At 44.4% G+C, this 19,825-nt stretch overlaps 1 protein-coding gene across 9 annotated transcripts in view; it reads left to right on the forward strand.

The window, feature by feature from the left end:
* The window catches only part of baz2ba (bromodomain adjacent to zinc finger domain, 2Ba), a 79,804-nt gene that overhangs the window by 13,305 nt on the left and 46,674 nt on the right, over positions 1 to 19,825 (forward strand). For all 9 annotated transcript variants that reach the window (XM_088295631.1, XM_088295624.1, XM_088295630.1 and 6 more), the window contains exon 2: positions 1,546 to 1,588. The gene's annotated coding sequence lies outside the window, so the exon portion shown is untranslated. The remainder of the gene's footprint in view (positions 1 to 1,545; positions 1,589 to 19,825) is intronic.

Below are 19,825 nucleotides of genomic sequence, written 5' to 3' on the forward strand. Positions count from 1 at the left end.
AGGTTGAAGTTTCCCCTCAGTCGCAATACTGCAATGCCGCGTCATGCCTCAAATCTTAATCCTAATCTTGCTGCTGGATGACATCAGTTCATCCTTTTTTCTTCCGTGACATCATTGCGGCATCATTGCTTTGACGACCCAATCAAAAGAACAAAATGAGAGGAAGTAGCCATGTGAAGAACCATCTCGTCGTTAATATCTTGCCAAGAGGCAGACGGAAGAAAAGATTCTTCCGTCTGTTGAATAAGGCTCCAGATTCGACTTTTGACTGACACAAACAGGTAAAGATTGTGCGACCAAATGAGGTTAACAGATGAACGGCCCGACAGCCGCGTCTTCCTTCACCTGGCAAGTCATTTTTCGATGCTGAGCAGAAATCCTTTAATCATCCTCTAATAGGTCTTTATGAAAAGGCAGGAGATGAATTCCATCTACCCGGCGCTCTCTTATCATTATGGCTGCGACGACTTATCAAAGTGTGTTGCTGTGCGTCTGTTGTTTGCACATGTTTGTCTGTCTGTCTGAGTGATCGCAGTCAACACCCGCAGTCCAGTTTCCAGTTTCTTCAGTACGATATGACACAGCTGTCAGTTTCCCTTTCGCTGTGGATAACTCAGGAAGGCAGCTTTCCTTGGACTCTTCTCGCCACATTCTGAAAACAACCACCTCAGCGTTCAGCGTGCTCAAGCTGCTTTTGGTGATTTATTTATTTATTTTTTTTAATGATCGAGTCGGACTTTATTTTGTGTGATGAAGGTTTGCGTTTGATCTGAAGCTGCTGACCAGATGGATGCGTTTGTTGTCAGCAAAACCTTGTTGGTTACTCACACGCTCACGCTCCTGACACCGTCTGTGTCTGCTAACTTCACTGCTGTTGGCCTACAAGCTGATCATGTTTCTGTGCAGTTTGGTACCAGACTGTCTTGGTTTTTATTGTCAAAGAAAATTGAACATAAGCCATAAGATATAAAAGCAGGCACAGTGTGTGGCGTCATATGCGCAGCCGAGCGGCATCTGTTGTGTGAGCTGCTTGGTTGAGGCTCGGGCCTCGGAGACAATGCATGAGAGATGGGCGTGAGAACACGGGGAGGGCTTGGTTCTCTACAAGAACTGTCTTGTGTTTGGGGAAAATATCCTCACACTCAAAGCTCCAGTGTGTGGATCCAATTCGAACAAACTGGTTTTGCAAGAAGTGGCTCGGAGAGGAAGAGAGAAAAACACAAAGCGTGCGAGTGTGTGTGTGTGTGTGTGTGTGTGTGTGTGTACATAAGTATCTCGTGTGGAGCCACAGCTCTGTTAGGACAGCACTGTGTTTTTTAATTTTTTTTTCGGGTTTGACGCCTGTGCACACCACAAATTCGAATCAAGGGCCCCCATCCCCTCCTGAAATCCAATCGGGAAAGCATTCTCCCGCGCATACATTTAAAAAGTATGCATTTCATTTGTGGCATAAATCAAAGCGACGTGTAAACGCGTTTCATTCCGGTGACTCAGCCTGTTGTTTTACTGGGAACCTCAGCAGTGTTGTGTTTCTTTTCTCCCCAGGTGTTACAGCAGTTATGACAAAGAGCTGAAGACACCTCAAACAGTGAGTATGTTCTCCTCACTCTGGAATGTATGAGAGGTGATGCGTGACTTTATAAAAAGCTATATGATGTCATACAGTGTAAATTTTTTTTCATTTTTTTTAACCTATCAATAATAGTGTGCCAGTTCCAGGCCTCCTTTGATTTTAATTCATTCAGCAAAACAGGATGTTTTTTCTTTCATTTGTCAAATTAAATTGAACAAGAAACCCTTGAAAAAGGATTGTTATGATGACATTACAAACATTCAGTGAATTGAGCAATTAGACGGCTTCCATTCAAATATGAAACATACACGGCTAATAAGCATTCTTAGTTTGCTATCGGTTGGGGGCGAGCGCAGAATGTAAATGGTTGTTAACTGCGCCCTACGGGGGCTTCCAGGGCTGCGGGATTGCGTGCGGTTGTTTATGTGTGCCGTTACGTGTGGCGTTAATCTCCCCCTCGCCCTTCCTCTTGCTCCCTTTTCCGTGGTGTGAGTGCTATCTGTTGTCAGGGGCGCGGCTGCGTCCTCCAGGCTTCACTTCACACCAAGGTGGCACTTTGTTGTTGCGCCAAGCAGACAATGACTTGCACTTTCCTCTCCTACCTGACCCGATGGCCTGCGAGTGCCTTTTATTCGTTTTCTTTTTTTTTTTTAAACCTGAATGTGTTGTGTATTGAAATCCTAATGTGTTCCCGGACCTGATTCTGTCAGCTTGCTGCACCATTTCTGCCTGTAAATGATGCATTGTGGTGCCGCATGCTGCGTGTATCATTTGTGATGAGTATTGATGAGTACTCACCCTCGGGGGGAATCATTTACTCGGGTGGGGGAAGAGACATGAAGCCGTTTCTTACAGGCCCTCTTGCAGACCGTAGCACAAAAGGAGTAAATCTGTCCAGCTGTCCGTTTTTCCTCAGCTCAAGGCATATTCTTAAATTACAAATTGATGCGGCCGTGTTGTCTCAGGCTCTGCGGGGGTGACCGTCTGCTTCTGCCAGTCGGGTTGAAATGGACGGATAGTTCGAGGCAAACGAACAGAACGATAGGCACGACAACAGCCTTATGCTGGTCCGCTTCCAACGCCGCGCCGAGCAGTTCCAGGTGAAGGTGCACCTTGATTCAAAAACACAATGATCTATTTACAATGAAAATGGTGACAGCATTTCTATTCATAACACCTTATTGAAAAAAGACAATTGAGTTACAATTGTGAATCAATTCATCATTCATGTTATTTTGATCGAATGTGAAAGTGAGTGTGAATGAATGTCTGGCAACCAGTCCCGAGTGCACTAAATGATGACTGGAATATCAAGAGTGGCCCGAGCTGCTGCCTTCAATTCTTCTGCCTATGTGGCCCTTAGAAGTCAAAGTTCAGATGCTGCTCTTGCACCTGGGGCTCATCCAAACAGCAATTTTTTTTGTTTTTTTAATGACCTCGGTCCGAGTAAACGGCAAAGAGCAGCTACGGTGCTGATACTAATGTTGTTTTGAATTATTTGAAAGTATGAACCTTTCGTCCATTTGAATTGATCTGAATGATTCATCAAGAGTCGATTGCGATTTATTTATTTATTTTTTTCTCTTTTACTTGCTCAAAGCATTCCGGCCCAACATTTCCACGCATGAAGCCTTCGTCCACTTAAAAATGGCTTTTCTTCAGCCCTAGGACAACTCTGTGCATACATTAAGGGCTGTAATGCATGTCGACTATTTGTACTTAGCCAAGGTGGGCGCAGCAACGCTTGCGTAGCCCCCCCATCTGCTTGATCCGAGCTTGAAATGCAGTGCCTTTTAATGACAAACCAGAGTGGCTAGGAGCTATGCAGAAAAGGGGCTGCGCGTGCGTTTGCGTGGATGTATGCACGCGCAAATATGTGCGAGGGCTGAGGGTGGATGTGCGCCGCATGAGTGTGAATTAGAGAGGAATAAAGGGCGAGGGAGAAAGAGAGAGAAAAATATCTCGAAGGTCAGGAACAGCAGGCGGCCGTAAGGGAGAGACACGTGAGACAGAGATAGTCTTGCGTCAGCCCCACAACTTTGCTCTTTAAATGTGTGTGTGTGTGTGTGTGTCCTGTGGGGCCAACGTTTCCATCCGCATCCTACTGTGCCGTACAATGGAACAGAATTGCAGTATTTTAGACAGACAGATAGGCATTACGTACACATTTCGGAGCCAGTCAGTCACTGAGCTTCAGATCATTTTTCTACACGGCCCTTGTGACAGTGGAAGGGGAAATTACACCTCATAGCCCGAGGGGAAGAATTTGCGTGTCTCACTTTCTGTCAGAAAAGGTGAATAGGATTTCATCAATCTGAGCAAGCGCTATCATTTTCAACTCTTGCTCTTTGTTTCACAGTCGATTTTCTTTCTCCCAGCGCCCTTTAAACTGGTTCCCTGTTAGATTAAGGAAGTGTTGAGATAACGTCCAACGAAACATTTAGTACTTTGCACTTGCCTCAGAGCCACGGTTGTTAAAAAGCCGCTGCGAGCCTGTCCTCGGGATATTGAGCAGTCTCCGCAGAGGACGACGTCGCTTCAACTGACACACTCAGCATTCGTTGGGGCTTACCCATCGTGTCTTCTTCAGCTCTCAGTTATTCTTAAGTAGATTTATGAGTAGATTTACAGATGATATTTATTTGTTTGCCATCTTACTTTTACTCTTTGCAAATGAAAACAAAAGTTAGGTATTGTCTACAGTCGGCCTCTGCTATTTGCGAAAAAGTGGGACGGGGCTGGCCCCCCAATAGCGAAAAAAAAAAATAAAAATCCACATTCTTGAGGCCAATTGAATTGCATTGGAAGGAAAAAAATGCATAAACCCCAGAATTCGGATGCAAACATTCAATATACATTTGTCACGAAAAACAAACAAATATCCAAACAAATATTTTTAAAATGTTTCAAAGTTTGGAAAAAAAACTAAAAACCACGAGTATGCCAACGATGGTTCTGGTGACGCCAGAACTCATACCCATTGGGATGCAAAACTCAAACTGGGCATGCACAAACGAATGATTCAATGCTTTCAGCACCACCTGTGGTCGTCGCTTGGGATGATATAGAAACAGAAAGTCAATCATTTTCTGAGCGATTTGTTTTTTGAAGCATTCATATTAATATCGAAACACTCCCCATGCACAGCTCCACTGTAATGTCCTTCACAGAATTTAAAAAATAGGAAACATTCACATCAATTGTTAAGGCAGTGAATTTCTGCAAGTTGGCAGATTTAGCAACTTTAGCGTTGGTGCAACCGTCACGAGCTCTGCTTTGATTTATTTGATTCAAGTGCAGAACATTTTCATGTTTGAGGTTGAATTGAATGTTTGGAATAAATGGGTCGTGCTTTCTCATACCTAACATTGTTTTTCAGTTTACAGTGAACCCTCGGTTATCGCGGTTAATGGGGACCGAGACCACCCGCGAAAACTGAAAATCCGCGAAGTAGCGGCGCACCTTAGAAAATGCTTAAAAAAAAAGTGCGAAGTAGCGGCGCACCTTCAAAAATGCTTAAAATAAATAAATAAATAAAATAAAAAAAAATAAAAAATAAAAAAAAATATACATATATATATACGGGTAGAGAGAGAGAGAGAGTGAAATTCATGTTATAACAAAAAAACAAAACAAATTATTATTAAAACTTATTTTTTTATTCCCCAGCCATTATTTTTGTATTTATTCAATTACTTCTTTTTGTATTTATTTAATTACTTCGACTTTTACCTGCTGGTACGCCGTCCTGTGAAATGAAAGGTGGTTTATTTATTCATTTATTCATTCATAACTGACAGCCTCGCGCTCCGCTCATGCCCGGGCGGAAGTTGTTCCTCTTCGGCTTAACTGCCACGCACGCCGGCCTCCTCCGGAGCTCTGGTACGGTCCGAACCGCGCAAAACGTCGCCCCAAATCGTGCCCGGGGGAACGTGCTCTTCTTCGTCCACTCTCCTCTTCGGCGCACGCCGGCCGTCTAACCGCTCCAGCGCCCCCTCGTGCCGCTCGGCGAAACTACAATGCCCCCGAATATTTTTTAGACCCGCGAAGCACTGAAGCCGCGGAAGGTGAAGCGCGAAGTAGCGAGGGTTCACTGTAATAGTTTAACTTGATCAAATCTCTTATAACAATTCATACAAAAAAATATTTACAGCATGTATCATTCCTGCTGATATCGTATCGGACGATTTCAGTTTCGGACATTAATCAAGACGGCAATATTGGAAAGGAAAACAAATTGTATCGGGACACCGCTGTTAGCGAGCATCCTAGCCCAAGTAAGCCGAAGTGATGTGACATTGCACATGTCTGTTAACAAACGGTATGAAGTCACCTTTTGAAAAGCCATTTCCACACGATAATTAACTCATTCCCTGCCAGCCTAGGTCAAGTGAATGCACTCTTTGTCTTCTATATCCGTCAATGGCAGCGAATGAGCTCATGGTAGCCAATGCGGACAAAGTTTAATCCCAACCAATAGTCTTTTCTTTCCGCCAGTTTCTATACTTGAGTACTCGTGTGATTACGTTCGACACACGCACACGTTTTGGGCCACACAGTCTCAATCGGGTTCAGTCCACCAGCCAGATTTTGATTTAGCCCGTCTGCCCAACAAAAATAACCCCCCAAAAAAGCGTGCGCTCTCCCTGTCGCCTGCACCGAGCGAGTGAGGCTGCTCTTTTCCAGACCCTTGTGCCATGAATCACTGCTCGCACCCAGGGAGCCTCAGTCCGCTCGGGGGCTGCCCGCCTGGACGATAATGTGCGTGGTCATGAGGGGGCCGCAATGAATTCCGGGCCCAGACAACATGAGAGACAAGAACCCAAGCTGTCCCAGAGAGGGCAACAACAGGGGGTCTGTCAGTGTGTGCACGTCTCTATGTGCTTTTTGCAGTTAGTGCTGGGATGTCAAGCACGCAGTTGCGCATTTTGGGTGTCGTCATCCAACACAACTGCAAAACGGTCATTTGTGACACATTAGGAGGAGAAAAAAAGTTTCACTTTTTATTAAGCCCAAACAACCCCAACGATCAAAACAAGTTTGGCACCTCAAATGTGAGGATTGGCTTTTGATTTTCATGGATGGATCCATGTTGCTTTCATGTTTTCGAGCCTACACAAATATGTTGCCTGGATGCATCTGGTACATGCAAGCTTTTCTGTGTGGTGGCTGATCACTAAGCAGACGGCACATACCGGCCTCCTTTTGTGACACACATGAACAGCGCCAGCAGCTGTCGCTCCGAGAGTCTCTCGGTTTAAGGCGTGCATCTTGGGCATTTATGGCCAAAGTGCATCACCTCGACACTTAATTCTTTGCTTGGCCTCGTCAGCCCCCCCCCCTGTTGCGCAACATCCTCCAGCAAATACGCAATGTAACCTTTTCTGAAGCTTGCTTTCGGCCTCCGTGCATGCTTGTTGTTGGGAAGCGTTTGTCCCTTGGAGGCCTGTCGGCCAGGCCAGGTTGTAACCTGGATACAGCTGCGGTCCAGAGGAAGCATTAGCAGTGCCAGGAGGCCCCCAGCTCCCAGGGAGAGCTCATTACAGTATTTGTGCAGTCACACTTGTATGAAACACAGCAGTGCGCCTGGTGAAACTAGGCAGGACGCGGAGCCTCGGGGAAAGGAAGCCTTGCCTGCTCCATTTGGACTTGCGTGGGATAGAATGAGCTTTCATCGAGACGCAAGAACCAGAACCGATGCAGAGAATGATTTGGTTGAATGTCACTCTTTGCTGGGTGCCGATCTGCTTTTTGCTGCGTGTGCGCCAGATCGGGATTGGGAGTGTGTGTTTGTGTGCTCTCGGAGGCCCGTTTCAGCGGTCTGGTGTGGTGTGCAGATGGCTGGGCTGGGGCCTGCTGAATGAGATATCCTCTTTCTCTCCTCTTTTGCATCCTCTCCTACTCTCCTGAGTTCCATCCCTGCTTGCGTCCTCTCTTTCTCTTTCATCGCCACATCTGCTGAGGGCCATCTTGGCCACTCTTCTATTTTTCCCTCTCCCTCTTTACTTTGGTGCCTCTCCGGGCTCCGCGTTGCAGCCGTACACGGCGGCTTTGGAATGAAATGTCTCCTAACCGAGCCATGTGCCCCGGAGCTACGGTAATTGCAGGTGAAATTCAGCTTCCTCTTTAAAATGCCATCTCTCATTTCCAGTAACCCCCCCCCCCCCCCCCCCCCCTTCTGTATTTTGCTCCCCCTGCTCTCCCTCCCCGCTGCATGCCCTGCACGTCTCCCTCTGCCTTAAGCCCCTCCCCCTCCCCCTTCCCCTTCTGGCTGTCTTTCAGAGGCGTGTGAATCCCTCAGCCCCTGTCGCGTCTCTCTGCCCCAGTAGACACTCCCACAATGCACAGCGCTGATGGTTGCACAGCGATATCATCCTCGCGGTTGCTTGGACACACTTAGTGTGTGAGTGAGCGAATCAAATATCGTATTTATGAAAAAGGCGTTTGTTCCAGGGACAATGATCACATGTTGCAGAATGAGTGCTAACGTTACGGCTGTATAAATATTGTCAAAGAAATGAATGATGCCCATTTTGAATTTGCTCTTAATAACATTCTGATCTTCAATGCTGGCCATTTGTGTCCACCACCTTTCAAAGAAAAAAAAAAACAGCGTTAAAGCAAATGCAACCAAACATGCCAGGAATTTGGAGTGCGCCTCTCAGGACCGCATGACGTAGCCTCCAGTCCTGTTCTAAAAATAACTCACCAGTGATACGTTAGGTATTGTGATTTCCTAGGAAGAATGTTGAATTGATGAGCGCTTGTCGAGATAGAAATGAAGTGTTGCATGTTGTGTCTGTTTCCTATCTTGTTAATTCATTGTTGATTATTGTGGTCAGTGTCTTCACAAGGATGGAGAGCATTGATTATACCAAATATTTTGTTTTGCATCAAACAAACACAAAAGGCTGGAGTGTTAAGCACAATGACAATAAAAACAGCATTATTCTCATTGAATTTAAAGCTAGAATTTGTTGTGTCTGGTATTGTCAGCTGTAACTTTCATCTGGCCACTGTTATTGTTCATTGCAAGGAAACGGTAGAAGAAACGGCAGCGGTGTGTGTGTGTGTGGGGGGGGGCTTGCATGCGTGTGCGTGCGTGTGCGCGCGTGTGCGCGCGCGCCGTATACAGCGTCAGCAAGGCGTGATCTATGTGGAGGTGACATGAAGGTGAACGCGGCTTGCAGAATGCTCTCCCGACTCGGGAGGCAGCAATGGCTCTGTGGCAGATGGGAGTCTTTGTCAGTAAAAAAAAATGGCAGTTCAAGAGCATTGTAGGGACCCTCACACACCACACACTCACTCTTTTTGTCCATGTTTCCGCACGATAATGCTTCCAGTCTGTCACACATGCGTGCGTAGACTCATTAGACATACATTCACAGACAAACATACATATTGACACACACAGATGTGCCCCTCCCCTCCTTTGCGAGCTGGGCTGGCGGGCGGTGACCTTCCCTGCTCGAAAGGTTCCCTGGCTGTTTGATCAATTATCCCTCTGCTATTGTTTACAGGGAAGCAAAAGTGGAGAGAAGGCTCAAAATGGCCACTGTCAGGTGGAGGGATCCATTTCCTGCCCGCGTGGGGGGTGGGCGGGGGTTAGCGAGAGAAAAGGGAGCTGTGAAGCGTCTTCACAGGCAAAAGGGAGGAGCAGCGAGGATGAGATGACATTATAGACAAGGTGCTGTTTGCTTGGACCCGAGTTAGCGTTTACAATCCTAATCTGCTGCAAAGGAGATTTGCCTTTTGAAAGCTTTGCAATGCTCAAATGTTTGTTTAATGCGTTGCTGACGGGCCACAATCGAGTAGGAATGTCAAAATAATGGAAATAAAATGATTCCGATATCGTCGTCGTCATATTACCATATTAAAAGCGGAAAACATTACGTTTCTCCTCCTGGAGCCGAACACGGCATTTGGAACTACATGGACCATGATGCTTTGCTCTGCCCAGCCAATAGGAACGTATGAAAATTTACCGGCTGAGTCTTATTTCTTCATCACTGCTTTTACACAATATTGTGCTTTTTATTTTCTTCATTGTTTGAGCTTTTTTTTTTTCCTTTCAATGTCGGTCGCTTTCGTATGACCAACATCCCCACGGTGTTGTGATGATTATTGTATCGTGAGGAACATTTCAAGATATCGATCATATGGTGACGTTTAGATATCGCAACATCGCTATTACTTTGATCTCGTCTTGCCGCAAAGTTACAGCACTGCAGCTACACCTCCTATTTGAAGTATTGAGACGTGAGGAGTGGGGAACGGGCGGTGGGGGTACGTACTCTAAAGGTCAGGTGGCATGGAGAGAGAGCAAAAAAGAGTGGGAACAAATGATGCACTAAGCGAATGACACTCCGAGGTCCTGCTTTAATATGTATGTATCGCAGGTTGATGGCTGATTTCATTAGCGTCTCTCATTGTTATTCATAGATTGTCCTCCTGCAGCAAAATGAATATGGTATTCACGCACGCACACACACACACACACACACACGCACACCCTTCAATAAACACACAACAATGGCATTTTCCAGGGAATAGAGTGTGTGGATCTTGCAGAAGGCTCGAAGAAAAGGCTGATGTTACCGCAGGCTGTTATCTGTGTGGGCTATAATTAAAACAATTTACAGCGCTGTCATTTTAACACAGCTTTTTGGCGCGGCTGCGGACAATTCTTGTCAGGTTGTGAGGATTTAGCGCTCCTTGTTGATATTAGGGAGAATTATTTTCAAAGAAAGGTCGCCTTTGTTTGAGTGACAGGAGGAGAAGAAGGTATGTTGCATGGAAGGCTTCAGATTGCCTCACTTCAATTGACCTAAATCTGCGTGCACGCGTGTGTGCGAGACAGGCCTTCATTTCCTGGTCATTAGTAGTAGTCGTTGTGTTTGCGTGTGAAACCGGATGCTCAACGAACAGGGTTGCAAAGTGTGGTCCGGTGGCCATTTGTGGTCCCTCGTCCAATTTATTTTATTTTATTATTTTATTCTTTTTAAGTGGCCCGCAGCATATGGTCAAAATAAACGTTTACACACTTCGCAACACTATTTAAAAAAAAAAAAAATGATGGTAGGCGGGCAGCGTGCAAAGTGAGTGTTGAAAAAATGTGTGTGGAGCTTGCAACACCCGAATGGGTGCTTCGCCCCCTGACAAGTATGATCACAACTACTAATAACATTTTATTTAAAAATAATCGTCGCTGTTGTGCAGAATCCTCGGGTCATTTTCACAATATTTCTTAATCAATAAAAAGTAAGTCACCCCACAAAAAAAAAAAAAAAAGATAGGAACTTCAACTGTCCCAGAAGTTTCTTAGAAATGACTTCCTCATTCCGTGGGAGCCTTTTGTTATTTAGGCTGCCTCAAGATTGAAAGTCTGGATTATTATTTATTTATTTTTTTTTTTTTTGGTACGTTCTTTTGTTCAGTACTTTTTTCAAAGGATGTGTATTTTATAAACAACACATAATTGCTCGGTGGGCAGTTTTTTTTTAATGTAGCCTTTTTTCAAATTTACCCTTCCATCGGCCTTTAGAAGAAAGATCAAGTGTGGACAGCCCTGACATAGAGCGTACATACGTCGAGCACATGAAAATGCTTGAGTGCCTCGTTCTTTGTAATCCTCCAAGATGACTGACTCAGTTTCAAGCAGGAATTCCAGTCCTTAGCGGGACATGAGCAAATGTTCTCAAGAGAGCTATTAATAACTATTGCAGGCGGAAGAAGGAAAAATCCGGGATATTTTTTTTCCCATATATTGTACACGGCGAGAGGCCAAGTGGATTATTTCTTTTAGGAGTTTTTCAAGCAAGCAGCTCCAATCCAAGAGGCGTTGGCCTTGTTAGTAACATGCACTGGCTCACATTCCGCCTGTCTGAAGTACAACAGGCCATTACTGATTAACGTATCTGATCGCAGCCGGCACAAGGCACTTTTTAATTCCTCGTAGGAACAATGTTTGGAACATGACACACGTTCCATGCATGCACACATGATATGTTTGTTGCTTGAGAGTCTTTTCACGTTTCACACGATCGCTTAACTTCTTGAGTCATGGATTCGAAAACATTACGAGGGCCGCATGTGTGCTTTTTTTTTGCCCACTTATCCGTTTTCCCAGCGTGAAATTCTGTACACCGATGGTCCAAAAGTGGTAGGAAGGCCTTTTACTACCCTTTTACAATGACCTAACTGAACAAGTGCAATTTGAAAGACAGACTTACTTTAAGAAACTGCATTGGGCGGGATCAGTGTACCTCCAAAAGCACCATTATAAAACTTTCTAGACGTAACAAACAGAATGTAAAGAAGTAAACAGTTTGGTCCTTGGCCACCGGGGGCACTGTCATACAGTCATGTGGACACAAAGGAGTTTGACCTCTCGGTGACTCAATAATATGCAATACAGAAACGTATATGCCTGTGAGTGTTGTGAAATAGTTTGTCTACATCTGTTGCTGCGTCATCACAACGCCACATAGATGATATTTCAATTTCCCAATATGTGATAGCTATGAGCGAGTGGAAAAGCTTGTCGTGGTTTTAAATATGAATAAATATTGTTCACTATTTGCCAAACAGCTGCTTTATATGGAGTCCGCTGAGTGGAACTCACAGTCACATGCTCACACGCTCGTATCGGCGCATTCTCGTTTCCATTTTGAGTTCAAAACAATGAGCAAAACGGTTTCCTCTTTGAAGCTTTACCACGTATTACGATTGTGGTGATGATACAACAGTCCGCATTATGGATGTTCACGCAAGCGCACACGCACACCCAAAAGGTGGTGTGTCATGAAATCACATATTTGTAGTTTGACATCAGGCTGGCATTCCAAGACAGCAAAGAAGGGCGATAATGTCAGCTCGCTGCTGTTAACTCACTGCTTCATCCTGTTCCTGGGCCACAAAGCGTGAAGGCTGTGTTTTCTGACACAAACGGAGCCCGCACTTGGATATAATACACACACAAATCACACTGCTTCAGCCAGCCTGTTTGATGAGCAAAGCTTAAAAACTGTTTGTTTTTGTTTTTTTATCTTCTCGACCTGACGAATGCTCCTCACACTCACGTTGTCATTTATCCCTTCAGAAGTAGGATGTGGGCCACGCTGAGTGACAGGATGTCGAGTGACGTCACATGCTTGGATTATGCGCTCGGCGGTCACAGCATCAACATATGTTTTTCCCCTCTGTATTTAAAAGTGCAACACATCTGAAAAGGGCCGTTGTCTTTGTTCTTAAGTGGGTGGGGCTATATTTAAATGAAGAATTCATCAAATCCGTTTAGTCAGCAGCGGGGGGGGGCACTTCATCTTGAAACCACCCACACTGCTTTTCCGCCTTGTTGCGACTTGTTTGTCTGTCATTGGAGTATTTTGTCTCCTTCCACAACAATTGCTCTCACAGCTCGTCAGCTCTGGAGGATTGAAGCTGGTTACATACCAAAAAAATACACCGAAAATACGAGAACCCTCGCTCTTTTCTTCTTGCGTGTACGCACGTCAGGTGCATGCACGCTAGGGTGTGTGTTGTCATATGCAGCTGTTTGTACTCTCTCTACTGTGACCCGAGTTAATGGAAATGGACCAGTATGGAGTTTGTCTGATTTATTCTTAACATCTGTCTTTGGCAGGTGTGTGGAACCGCAGGATCTTCCGTCTGAGCCTATGATGTGGTTATCAGTACAGATAGGATGTGCGTGTGCGCGTGTGTGTGTGTGTGTGTGTTTGCATTTGAGCAAAACAACAGTGAGCGAGTGAGCCCACCACCCCCACCCCACCCTTTGTGGGATGAGTCATATTTGAGTCGTGTGTAATCGAAGCCAATGTGTGTGAACAGACAGACCCTAAGCAGTGGTCTTTGGTCTTGACTCCCATCGGGGCGCTGAGTTGGTGAGACAGCTTCGGTTTCAGTCTTACCACACGTGAGCGCATTCCCGCTTCAACACTTCAAGACTCTTTTTCCATTTGGACTTTTCCTTTTAGAAATGGCTCAACAGGACGGCGCGGCCGTGCGATTCATAAGGAAGTGGGGCGATCTTAAGAGGCCAGTGGATGTTCTTTTACTTGAAAGCCTGCAATATACTCGCACTCAAACATTCCAGTTGACTGTGTGTGCGTGCGCGCGCGCGCGATTCCACCTGTTGGGGTGTGATTGCAGTGCAGCAATGTCAAGACTGAGCTCACTGGAGCTCCATTCCCATTTTTATTTCTCCCCATATGCGACATATCAGATTTTTTTTTTTCATGCTGTGTGAACAGTGCAATAGTATTTTTTTTCTAAATCTGACTTGGGCCTCTTTCAAATGAGGTTTTAAATAGAATCTGTGTATGCGGTGCGTCTGCAGTTTGAACGCTCATCCACACGCATCCAACCTCGACATCATCAAAATCCCAATATGCGCTCCGCGCGGGCGGGCAGGCAGGCCGCTCCGGAGACTCGTGACATCGAGCATTAGACATCTGCAAAGTTGTTTTGAAGAAAAGTTGTCTTTCCAATTTACTCTAGAAACAGGAATCATAAAGTAGACAATTGTGGTGATAGTCGTCATTCAGCCAAGCGGACGGTTAATTTATTACGTGCAGCCATTACACAACGTCATCTTTAGTCGACGAATAAATATATCAAGGAGTGCTGCCTCATATTCCCAAAATATTTTGACCTCCTCCCACTTGGCTGCTCTGGCGATATCAGATAATCAAAAGAGGAGCCCCTACACCGGGTCCATATTTACTTGCGACCCCCAAAAACAACTGCTGCTGAGTTCCGGTCGTTGATGCAACATTAGCATAGCAACGGCGCTAACTAAAACCCCACTCATCAAACCTGTGCTATAAATGATGTCTGTTTCATTTTCTTAATCATAGCAAAGCGCGTGTTCCACTGGATGAATTATTCGCCCCCCCACCCCCCCGTTTTTCTTTTTTTTTTTTTTAAATCATCATTTAAGTTCAGGTCAGCAGTAGTAAATCCATTTTCTGCCACAGAGAAGTATCGTGCCATCTATTGTTTACAAACATTATGAAACTGTCTATCTGAAATCGCACACGGGATATGTGTGCTGACACAGGAAATGGGGCCATGTCACAGACAAAAAAAAAAAAAAAAGAAAGATCTCTGGATATTTAGCAGAGCATTTCGAAGCAGCCTATCGCCGCCGACGGTCTTTTAAAGGCACAGCTGGACATTTGAAATGGCGGGCCTTCTACTTTTGGACCCACGGGGAGCAAAATGACCCCGGATCGAGGAGCAGAGAGGTGAAACCCGAGAATAGCAGAGTGCTGGTTCCAATGACAAACGTTTATTTGTTTGCTGCAATATGTCTTCATGCATGCCCCAACACATGCGTGGTGAACTGGAGTGATGGAAGTGTCAAGATCATTTCCTAATGCGGAAGTGATGATGGCAAAATGGGCAGCCAAAGTGTTAAAATGGCACCAAATTCCCTCTCACCAGTCCGTCACTGGAGCGCCACCAGACAGCTAATCCCCCCCCCCCCCGTAAGCCTCAGATGAAATATGTAATTCAATTTTGATGCTATGCTAACAACGATTGCATATCAAACAAGTATACGTTGGGTGGTAAAGCTCGCCTTTGAATGTCCTCAAGCACGTTCCTTGAGTGGAGTGTGAAATGATTCTGCACTTTTTGGGTCAATTTGCCTTCACTGCCGCCAAAAATTTAGAAAACACACATGTTAATTGCTCTTAATATGACATGATATTCCTAGCAGAGAGGTTGTAAATTGTGTTGTCAATTTGGTGTGCTATTTTTGGTTCCGAGTACGTTCCGGCACTTTTTAACATGATGTTGCAGCAACTCAATCGGTGGAGCTGATTAAGTCGAGAATGCATTTTGAATTGGCGTGTTGCCTTTCTTCTTTGCCCCAGATTTTGTTTTCAAGGTGAAGTGGTTATTTATTTTTTGGGGGCTATCGACTTGTTCCTCTTTTGGCTAAAGAGGGTGTTAAGTACTTTGCGATTTCAAGTGATGCGATTCCGCAGCAAGCACATGAAACTGCCTCAGATTTAGGATCTGATGCAACAATTTTGCATTTTGACCAGGACTGCAGCGTGCCAGACACATTAAATCACACGTACGAGCTATTATTTTTTTTTGGGCTGTGATTATCTACTCGGTCCATCTTGAAAGCTAGAAACTATTTCCTGTCACTGTGAGTTTGCACACAGTTAGCTATGATATTTCATGATCAAACCCACACAAACAGTGTTTTGGCGTCTTTGTGTGATGCTGGTGTAACACGGATGTAAATAATTGCCTGATATTGCAGCTTGTGTGTGTGTGTGTGTGTACGTGCGTGCGTGGGCGGGCTAGCGCGCACGTGTGATTTTTGAAACGGTACAAAGATGTCCCCGGGGGTTCTTTTCCCCCTTTTCTCATTACAAATGCTAATGTCACATTAATGAAATCGGCTTACTTTAAGTTTATAGCGTAGCCTACACGGAGAGATTTGGCCTCGACACTTCCCACATATTTCAAGTTGAACCCAATTTTTTTTTTTTTTTTTTCCCCTGGGCTTACTATTCTGAGCTACTCGTAAGCAAAAGTTTTGAGCGCCAGGCTTTTTAGTCATTGTCGCCGACGGAGGCCGCCGGCCGGCTGCCAACTGGCCAAAAGACGACAGTTAGCCTTTTTACAGCAGTAATGAGGGGCTGGCTAATGTAAACATTGTGTTCATGTCGCTCGCCGTTAATCATTGCTCAACACCGCGCACGCTTGTCAGGCACAACAACATGCCAGGGAATTAATCACGGATATGAAATGTTTGTTTTGATGCTGATAACAGTAAGCGGCTATGTTTAGATGCCATTACACATGTGTTACGTTTAATACGACTTTGGGGTTGGACACCATTTCAAAACTCAGAAATGAGTCTGTGGGTTGACGTTATTGCTGTTTCATAGTCGAGTATTCCCCAAGTATACACACACTATATCACCTATTTTTGATACGCCTTCGCCTTCCATTTCAGATAGGTGTGTCCCGATACATTTTCCACTTCCGATCCGATTACCGGCATTGTCGCCTGGAGTAATTCCCATGTCCGATATCATCCAATATGATAAGAGCAGGAATGATGCAGGCTGTAATTTATTTTTTTGTCTGAATTGTTAGAAGAGACTTGATCGGGTTATACTGGTAAACCGGAAAACAATAGTCATCAACGAGAATAATGACTCATTTTTTCCAAACATGGGGTGCATTTGACTTTTAAAATATATCATATGTAATACGGCGTTGAAATCGCAAAGCTGTGGGAATTAGCAAAGCATTTACTTCCAAGTTGCAGGTGTAGCACTAGCATGCTAGCGGTTTGCGATCCTCCATGCTAACAAGCACTCCGGATGATTTGGACACTTCTTTTTGAAAATGTTATCAAAAATAAATAAATCCTGCAGTGAATACGATCCAAAACTGTCACCATCCACCTTCTTCTTGTTTAGCCAGCAAATTTCAAGTTTACTCGACGGTGTGCGATCTATCTCGCCCACAATAAAAATGTCATTCTGAATCTTTATTAAATGTACCGGTAATCTGATTGGTTTTTTTCCTGCCTGTAATACTGTTGTTTTTGTTGTTGTTGTTTTTTGTGTCCTGAATACGTAACACCATTTGGTGTCTACATAATATATATTTTTTTAAATGTATATTTCACATTATAAGCCTCTAGAACAGGGGTGGGCACACTTTTTGATTGGTGGGCCACAATGGGTTCTAAAATTTGACTCTGGGGCCGGACCAGGAGCAGATGGATGGAGTGTTTTGGTAACCTCACTTCATCTGAGAAAAAAATACATTTTATTTGAAATTAAAGTAAATAAAAGCATCTTTGAAATACCATTATTTAGAAAATAAAACATTAACAAGGTTTATTGATTTAATTTTTTTTCAAGTTCGGCGGGCCCGATTAAAACATTTAACGGGGCCGCATGTGGCCCCCCGATCGTAGTTTGCCCATGCCTGCTCTAGAACAATACACAGTTAGCCAATGAACATAAACACTGGATTTAAAATTCGAAAAAAAAAAAAAAAGCTGTACTGAAAGCATAATTTGCTTCAAATGAATGGCACATAAAAGTTAAGATAAAATTGTACCTAACTAAAGGTTTAAGAACATTTCTTAAAGGTTAAAGCTGAATGAATTAAAAAGTTAAGTGATTATCTGGCATCCTGCCAGAGGGAACCTGTGCACCACTTGTGATACGAATTCCACACATTACACAACAGATGACACATTTTCACAAATAGTGAGTGGGCCTGGAATGCCTTGCTTCAATTTGTCGGGGGAAAAAAAAAAACAAAAAGTCAAAAACACGATACTCTAAAAAGCTTCAGCAAAGACTGATAAAAGATTGCTCCTTGCTTGCAATTAAAAGCCAATTTGGTAAAAGTGATTACGTTATGCTAATCACGGGAGATAATATCGTGAAAATCAGCGTGGGAGAGGGAGATAGATGGTGTGTGCCTCTGTGTGAAGAGAAGAGAGGAGGAGTGACAGTCCAGCCGCCATTACAAGCTGCTGATTTCTGCCGAGTGCTTCATAAAATGTCAGAGCGCCTCTCCCTGAGCAAGACACTGAAAAATGGCAGCGCTGTGATGTGCTGGCACCTCACCTGCTGCACCATGTGTGTCCTTCTCTCTTTTGTGTGTAGGAAGTGTGTATTTGTGCAAAATGTGGGTCTGCTTGTCTATGCACGCACGTGCATGTGTACACATGCTGGACTCCCTCCCATGTTGCAGTGAAGCAGAACACAGTGGCCGAGTGCCCGCTGCGCCCCCCCCCCCCCTTCCTTTTCCCGTCAATACGACACGAATCTCTTCCAATCGCTCTTTTTAACATTTCCAGACATATAAGAGTTGCATTTCACCATGACGTCACACATTCACGTGTGTGGCAAAGTGCCAAGCGGTCTCCGATGGAACCTCGAGTCAATGTTTTTTCATCAGTGGGGAAAATGGATGAAATCTGGGCTGAACAGATCCGAGCTGCCTTTTCTCTCCAAAAGGAAGGCATTTTTGTTTCCATTTTTCTTTTTTAGGCTATTGCATGTTCCAAATAAATATGCGAGGTAAGGAATGAGAGAGAAAACGTTGGCCATAGTTCACATTTCAATTGGTCATTTGTCTCCAAAAAAAATTCAGGTAATTGACCATTGAGCGTCTGCTCATTGAATTCAGGAGATAGCGGCCATTGAAATGCTGTAACCTTGGTCACGATAGATGTCGCCTAAAGGTTGGCTTACTCGCATCATTTCCAAATGCGTCTTTCATCTCATTGAGTAGTTCTTTTGGCGATACCCGAACGTATCCCGGCATCTGTTTACAAACGTTCTCAATTGGTCGATGTTGATTGATTGACGTATTGAGTTCAATGCTTCATTAGATTCACCAGATTGTGCACCGCTGCAAATTTTGTTGCTCACTCTTTGCTGGCTTATGTTTGTGTGTCGAACAGAAAGCCAGGGTCCTTTCACCAACTCATTTTGCGTCCGTGGGCGTTATTAACGACGTCCTTAACAAAGGCACCCGACATTCGAAAGGTAAAAAGGAGAATGAAGCGCGTCAGAGGGAGAAAGGTGTCGATGGGCTGTGGCTGCACAGAATGAACACGGCAGAGACGCGAGCGGCCTTTTTGCTTCGTATTGTGAATAGCAAATGAGCGGTTTGCTATTTAGTAAGTGCCACACAACACAAAGTATTTAACCACCATGTTGTATCGGGTAAAATGGTTAAAAAAAAAAAAAACAGCTCAGGGAACATGACATCGACAGTTGCCGTTCTTTGTGCAAACTTTTGCCATCGTTAAAAGAAGACAGGAGCTCACTTATTTCCTTTTTCCAAGAATCAACAACTTGATGCGCCGATCCATGCCCAGCTTTATAGGTATGACAACGATCGACAAAATGAGGCGGACGAGCTGAAAGGAAAATCTATTTCAATGATTCATCAACTGTCAAAATAGGAGAAGGTGGATTTCCTTTCAGTTGAATCGGCCAACTGACTTAACTGTCTCATCGGCTAATGCTTTCTTGAACATTGGTCAACTCAAGTATGTTGTTTGCGTGTGTGTTTAAAAAACAAAATGGACTAGAAATTGCTCTGGGACCCGTCAAAAAATACATTGTCAAGCAGGAGAAAAAAAAAAGTCGCTCTGAAATGTTTGGGGGAAATGTATTGAGCAAAAAGAGACCAAGATAAAAATAGAGCTCGCACTCGCAC

The sequence above is a fragment of the Idiotropiscis lumnitzeri genome, chromosome 5 (genome assembly GCF_059441095.1).
Source record: "Idiotropiscis lumnitzeri isolate Australia: NSW breed Sydney's pygmy pipehorse chromosome 5, RoL_Ilum_1.0, whole genome shotgun sequence".
NCBI lineage: Eukaryota > Metazoa > Chordata > Actinopteri > Syngnathiformes > Syngnathidae > Idiotropiscis > Idiotropiscis lumnitzeri.